Consider the following 7,774-nt stretch of genomic DNA (forward strand, 5'->3'; position numbering starts at 1 on the left):
GATGCTTTTATCGCGCGAAATGTACTGGACGCTTTCAGCCCCGTACCGCCGCGGGCTTTTGTAGTTCTGTGTTGATGAATTCGGAATGTATTGCTGTATGTTCTTTGCGCCAAGATATGCAAATGAGAGGCAAAATAAAAATCCTCAGTGGAGATATACTTTTCCAGCGTGGATATAGAGGCATGATTGGTATACCCGCTTTGCTGAATTCGTCTAAATAGTTTTATGCTCCATAGTGAGATACTCAAACGAGCTTTAACTCGGAAAAAATCATCCTTCTGATATACATAAAGTTTAATATGCGTTATGCTATGTTGTTTCGACTTTTAGGCCTAAAATAGTGTGTTTGTCAGTATATATAAGGATTAGAATATAATAATTCATGCATCTGGATGAGATATTTTTAGTCTATAGCAATGAGAAACAAGCCTCGTTAAGTTTAATGGACATTAATGGCAGTGCCTAACTCGCTAACCGGAAGGGGGTTAAATAAGTACATTTTCATGTTTTTGGACCAGGGTATTTTGTTAGGCTTACGTGAAATAATATTCTCTTTCGATTTCACTGGAAAGTGAAGTAAATTTGGCAAACCGCTGTATATTTGCAGTGTAGATGTATGCATGTATATATATGTATATATATATATAATATATATATATATATATATATATATATATATATATATATATTATATAGAGAGAGCGAGAGAGGGAGGAGAGAGAGAGAGACGAGGAGAGAGAGAGGGAGAGAGAGAGAGAGATGCATACATACATACATAAATAGATAAATTGTTATTTAGATAAATAGATACTTAAAGTAATAACACTTTACCAAATAGATCTCTTTATCTCCCAAGCATCCATCATATTCAGTCTTTTTCGACGTTTGCTTAATCACTTAAGAAAATCAATCTTTGACCTCCGTTTATCTCTCAGAATAGGTCAAGCACCTGTCTTGTTCATCATTTTTCTTTTGTAACGGTTTCTTTCTTGTTTCTTCTCCTATTCTTTCTTGTTCCCTCATTTCCTTTTGTGTCTAATAAGTTCCCCTTCAGTCCATTATCCAAAGTAAGTCGCTTAATGTTCCTGAGAATAAGGAGTTTCGAAAATTTCATTTCAGTTATGACAGTCTAGACGTGTTACGTTTTTAGGATTATAACCATACGTTATTGTCCTCAGCTGTACTTGTACATTACAGAAACGCCTTCATCATCATGTTTCTTCAGTTGAAGACTTCTCGTTTTTATCAACTTGTAGAAAAATTGAATGCTTATTCCAGTCATAATGTTGGACTGCACTAAAAATCATTAAAAAGTCACGCAAGGTGTTTGTGGTAATATCTAAGTCTTAGCTACATGGAATTTTCCAAGTAAGGAAGGACATTCAGAGATATATATCTTAAATTTTGTGTGTGTGTTTTACTGAGGCCAATATACATACACACACACACACACACACACACACACACACACATATATATATATATATATATATATATATATCTATATATATATATATATATGTGTGTGTGTGTGTGTGTGTGTATATATATATAGCGTGTGTGTGTGTGCCCATGCGATACGCATGTGTATACATGAGTAATATTCGTATGGACAAGCATGCAAGTGAATCTTTACAAAAATGAAAAACAAGCATTTCAAATTCGGTTAAAATGAATTTAAATCAAATTCTTGCCAAGCAGATGGCATTTATAATAAATACAGGATCTACGCGTAAAAGTTACGTTTCGAGTGACACTATACTATGTGAACTGAATTGAGAATGTTGGGATTCCATTGAACAATATTGAGTTTCAGTAAATAGCATCGACAAACTGGATAACTAAGTTGTTCGAGTATTTGTGTATTCATTGGACATTTCTTCACGCAATTGTCAAACTTTAGTGTGACAGGTGAAGGAAGGATATATTCGATCTGCGTATGCAAATAAGATTTGCCGATATGGAGAGAAAGTTAGAATAAACAAATTTGTAAGAAAAGGATAACATTTTTCTCGAATTTTTTCAATAAATGAGGCCATAAGTTACTATAGCAAAGAATTGCCAATTTATGCGTGTTCCAAGTTGGTTATCTCCTTATCCGTCAATCTGACCTAGTTCGAGGCCCTATCTCCCTCCAAACTCCTCTGAGTATGAAATATTTCTAATAGAACCTGCCGCTTTTGTGAGAATCGAAGAAAGAACAGAACCCTTACTTAAAATTTTCTAAACTCAAATCTGTTTATTACAACAAAATAATATCATTGATCATAAAATACAGCGACAAGAGTTTAAAAGTTGATATATGGAATTCTTGAGTTTTAGTAGAGAGCTGTCGTAATTGTGCAAGATGCTCATATTATCTAATACTGTCATTTAGCTTGATTCTTTCGATTCATCAAACGTTATTTTTGACTTTCACTCACAATATATCGATTGACAGAAAATTCTTTTGGTTGTTTTATCAAAGCGGAAGGAAGTTTTAGTGTGCGTCCCACTTCAGCATGTATTTTATTCATTAATTTTCGCAACTTATAGCATACGTACATATCACAGACAAGTTGAAAACAAGTCAACGACTGTAAGCTGATATCGATCATTTGGCAAATGCTGGGTATTCGTATGAAGCCTTGGACAGAGTTAAATACAAGTCAGATTTGAATATAAGTCGTTGACTTGTATGCAACTTGTTTCTGATATGTGTGCGATTAGTTGACGACAAGTGCTTAGGGCGTGTTTTGCCATAAGTGATGCAACTATCTGTATGTGCTGTTTATCAAACATCCCAGCTAATGTTTAATTGACCCTCTAGTCTAGAAGTTTCCTTGGATTAATCAGAGACATAGAAGAAAATAATGAACTTGACGTAACGTTCGAAGGAAAGTAGATATATTTTCAAGACGGTGGATCGGAAGGACCTGCCTTAGGGCAGAACTCGGGATATAAAAAAGTAGAATTGATGCTCACTTAGGATGCCTTGTATGTAAAATCTCCACTCCTCTCCAGCCTCCCGTCTCGTAGTTTTCATCCAAGCAGTTCTGAATCATCTGCGTCCTCTTGTACCAGCTGGGTACTCAATGTGCTCCCTGGGGTTGCACGAAGGACATGGCCAAGCCATTTCCTCTGGTTCATTACCTGATCTATTGATATAACCTCATAGAATTCCTTGTGGTATCATTCTTTATTTGGTCTGCCGTACATCGATACATACTTGTCAAGGCTTTATTTTGGAGACAACTGAAGCTTTGAGATATAATTCCATACAGTATATATGTATATATATATATATATATATATATATATATATATATTATATATATATATATATATATCATATGCATAAGTATGTATGCATGTGTTTATATACATTAAAATTACCTCATATTCTTTCCCTATGCTTGCATTTGTGATACGTATTGGCAAAGCCATTTCAGAAATATATAACATAAACTTTAGTGTTGAATTTCTCTTCACATCCTCAGAATAGTTCGTAGCTTGTGTCTTTGGTTTCTTTATTTGAATTCTAATTTGAGGTTTTAATTTTTTCAGTGAGCACAAAAATGACAAGGAATTAGGAAATTGAAAGAGAATTTTACCTACACACACATTCCATGTATTTAGATTGACAACCATGATAAACCACCAACGTTTTTTATACAATTCTCACTGGAAGCTTTGAATCCTTATAAAAAAAGATAAAAAGTTCTTTTCCCTGGGTAGTGGGATTCAAACCACTACGCACTAGCAAGGGTGATGTTCCCGTTCAACTCACAGCTACAGGTGTGCTGGGTTCGAGCCCCACGACAAAAGGAATGAGTTTATTTTTCATTCCTATCGGGATTCAAGAACTGCTGTGTTAATCATCACTATTATGACTGGAGAACTTTGACCACATTTCATAATATATATATTATTATAATATATATATAATATTTATATTATATATATATATATAATATATATATACGAAGATCTTAATATATACATAATATGGGTTATATACAGATTTATATACACACATATGTATGTATATATATATATATATATATATATTATATAATATATACCACATACACATGTATATATAGATTATATATATATATATGTATATATATATACTATATATATATATACTATATCTATATATATATATATATTATATTATATATATAGCAAGCCAATGTCAGTTTACCTCCATTACATAGAGCATAGAAATGTAACTCATTTTCACTTATTAATGATTATGAATTAAGTGGCTAAGTTGCAATTGAATTTATTATCTTTAGGTTAACGGGAGAATATATCTATTCCTGTTTATTTTTTAGATTTTATTGCCAAAATTACTGATAGGGTTTGCACATCCTTTAATGGAATTTTCGATCTCGCAAGTTATAAAATATTTATAGCCATTAACTTGTCAATTATATGAACGTGCAATGGTTATCTGTATAGATTCATATTGGCACTCAGTGGAAAACACATTACTGTAGCGGTTTATGCAAGACAATCAAACTCTAGTCGTTATTCAATGTTCGTAAGAGATAAGGAAACAAGAACTTCAAAAATTTTAAAGAAAGAGAATATAGCGCGCTCCTATCTCGCTAAAAAGTTCGGAAACTTCGAACAAGGGAAGTTTCGTTGTTACCCGTCGCAAGCGAACAAAGTTTTAACCAGTCGTATATCGACGAAAATTTATATACAGAGACAACGAGACGCGAATCTGCAATGAGTTTGAGACGTCAATAAGAAAGGGCAAAAAAGGGAAAGGAAGAAGGAGAAGAGGGAAGAATAAACGTAACGAAAAGAGTCCAGACTGACCTGAGTTGTTGGTACGAGCTTCTTCTTGAGAAGGAGATATGTAACGGGGTGTCCGTGTGGCTGGCTCTGACGTGAGTCTTGGGAGAAGTCAGTGGTGAGTGGACGGGCGTGGACGGATTTACCTGTATATATACCTGTCCCTCAACCCAAGACCCGCCTCCCTTCCTCCTCTGCCCTCGTCGGGAGAAGCCCCGCCCACTCAACAACACGCCCCCACGAGTGCCATACCACACGCACATACCAACATCCCCCCCCCCCCCCCAACCCTTCCCTCACGTAGGCCCCGGATACTAACCGTTCCCCTTCATATCTCAATACGCGATGGGAAGAAATGGGGGGGGGGGGGAGGGGGGGTTGTTTGGCATCCCCCTTTCCTTACCACCACGACATCTCCGACGAAATATCTAGCCCCCTCCCTTATCTCCTGACCCCTCCCTCCCCTCCCCTTGTTTCCCCTTTTCCCTCCCGTGGCCTTATTCAGAACCTCGATGACATTTTGGTATCCTGCTGACGTCACGGCGAAAGATGTCAGACGCTGGGCACGGAGAGTTATTCACGGGAAAACTCATTGCAATCACGCTTGAGAGAGAGAGAGAGAGAGAGAGAGAGAGAGAGAGAGAGATCATGTCTGTGATGCTACGAGGTGTTAAGAGCACAATCTCATATATAAAATGATTACTCATGTACTAAAAATGTAGAAAATTCTGTGAGCATACATTAAAAATACGTACGAAGGCTAAAGAATGAAAGTTATACGTATGCATTTGTTTGCTTATAAAGATATCTCCTTTGATTATTAATTGCGTGCATGCTGACCTCCATTTGAAAATGAAACACTAGCAAGCAGTAATTAAAGTTGAACTCTTGGGATAATTTCAACAGATCTATGTTAGAAATATCAAGAATGAAAAGCACATTTTTATTGCACAGAAATATATTCTAGAGAGACATATCTAATCCTGTTTTTCAGTGAAGCCAAAGACTCACTAGAACAATAAACCTATTAGGTAGTTTGAGTTATAATCTTAATTGATAAACACGTCCGAGAAATATTGCTGTGTAACGTTATAGAACATTTACCAACAATGATAATGGAAAAAGACCCTCTTAATTACTAGTCTCTCTTCAATGAAAATTCACTCACTGGATATTCATAACTGGAAAATAAATTCAGTGATGTCTTAATAAGAGTTATTTAGTTGTCAAAGAAGCATTTATCACAATATATTAATGATTTTAGATCAGTATTATATTTAATTAGCGATATGGTTTTTTATAAACTGTGATCCGAGTATAATATCTGTACTCACAGATATATACTAGGATAATTTCAGAATTCGAAACCGATCTAACTAAGACAGGTAATTACTGATTTCTGTTTTAGATAATAAATCCGTATTATTTAGTTGTTTTCTTCATTATGTCAGTAGGTGAAAATATTTTCTTTACAAAAAAATAAAATCATTTCATATATTTCAAAAATTTGGTATACCTATAAATTCTCACATTTCCGTTCAAGCGTCAAACGCCATTACCCTGGTATCAATTTTACAGTTGATTATTTTTAACGAATACCTCATTAGTAATATAAAACTACTACTTATGTGCAAATGCTCCCGTTTCATTCGATTGTGTAAATTGTTTTACTATTTCTATGCAACTCCTATGGAACCCATACTTATGTTTTTAACTCTAAGTAATGTTTTGTCATGCTGCAATATCGCTATACACAGCAAAGCAGTAGGACCTAGGTTCGTTTAACAATGACATCTATCATATTTCTATTGTATTTGGTATTTTTAACAATTCATAGTTTTTTCCCTTACAGTTACTGCCCAGTATTTTCCTAAGAAGCTCTGCTGTCTTCTTAGGAAGTCTTTATTATTAACTACAGCTGGGACTCCATTGCTCCATATTTACATTGAAGGTAAGAAGTTCCTTAATTGAATAAGTCAACCAGGACCACAATCCTTCGCCTCATGCAGCCATTGATAGTAATTCTTGGTTTATCTTTGACTTGTAAATGGTTTTGTGAGGTTCATACCATATTTTCTCCATGTTAGAATTTCCTGCCATTACCTCATTAGCCTTGTATATTTTTTATTACATTCCATAGCTTTGCATTAGTCCAGTTCATTAAATATTTCTTCCTTGCTCTCTCAGTACATATTCCTGCTTCGTGATGGTGTTATTACTTCCTTGGTTGCCCTTGGTTGTTGGAACAAGTCACATACTCAGTTAAAGGGTTACCGCTTCAGCTCCTCAGCCAAATAAGTGATAGAGGGGCGTTCTGTATAGACAAGGTCAGTGAAAATGATGAAGCGTATCAAGAATTTATGTTTAAAATCCCTGTATTCTTTTGACTGAGTTCCTTCACAAACCTATCGGAATGACTAAGTGTAAATCATCTTAGTTTTACTTAAATCGAACCCATGGGAAATCCAATAACTAGTTGAAATATAAAACAAATAAAATATAATAAAAAATATAATTTCTCAAAAACCTCGCAATTCTAACAAACATATTTAGAACAGAATGAAATGAAAAACAAATAAATTATGATTAAAGATAGCTTTCCAAACACTTTACAGCACTAAAAACTATATTAAAAACATAAAGCATGTTCCTCACACCAAAAGCATAAGCACACACAAATGTATTCGTTGTGGGGGAGGAAATAAAGTGTAATCCTTTACTGGAACTAATGGAAGAATTTGTTCATCGGAGCGAGTGTTAATCCAAATTACTATAATGAAATGCATGAAAGGTCAGTGATTTTCTGAAAATTGGGGTGATGTTACTTAGGAATTGTTTTAAAAAAAATATTAATGGATAAGAATTTCTCAGACGTATAAATCTAATCTTATGGAACATTGTCATTATTTATGTTTATAAATCAACATTTAGAGCTTGGAGCATATTTGGATCCTTTCCCTGTTACCGAAAATTATGAGAAAAA

General features: G+C 34.5%; 1 protein-coding gene across 1 annotated transcript in view; it reads right to left on the reverse strand.

Annotated features, from left to right (window-relative positions):
• Positions 1-4,921, reverse strand: part of LOC135209710 (FMRFamide-related neuropeptides-like) — an 85,481-nt gene extending 80,560 nt beyond the window's left edge. Inside the window, exon 1 of the mRNA XM_064242475.1 lies at positions 4,816-4,921. The gene's annotated coding sequence lies outside the window, so the exon portion shown is untranslated. The remainder of the gene's footprint in view (positions 1-4,815) is intronic.
• Positions 4,922-7,774: the final 2,853 nt, after the last annotated feature.

The sequence above is a fragment of the Macrobrachium nipponense genome, chromosome 38 (genome assembly GCF_015104395.2).
Source record: "Macrobrachium nipponense isolate FS-2020 chromosome 38, ASM1510439v2, whole genome shotgun sequence".
Classification (NCBI taxonomy): Eukaryota; Metazoa; Arthropoda; class Malacostraca; order Decapoda; family Palaemonidae; genus Macrobrachium; species Macrobrachium nipponense.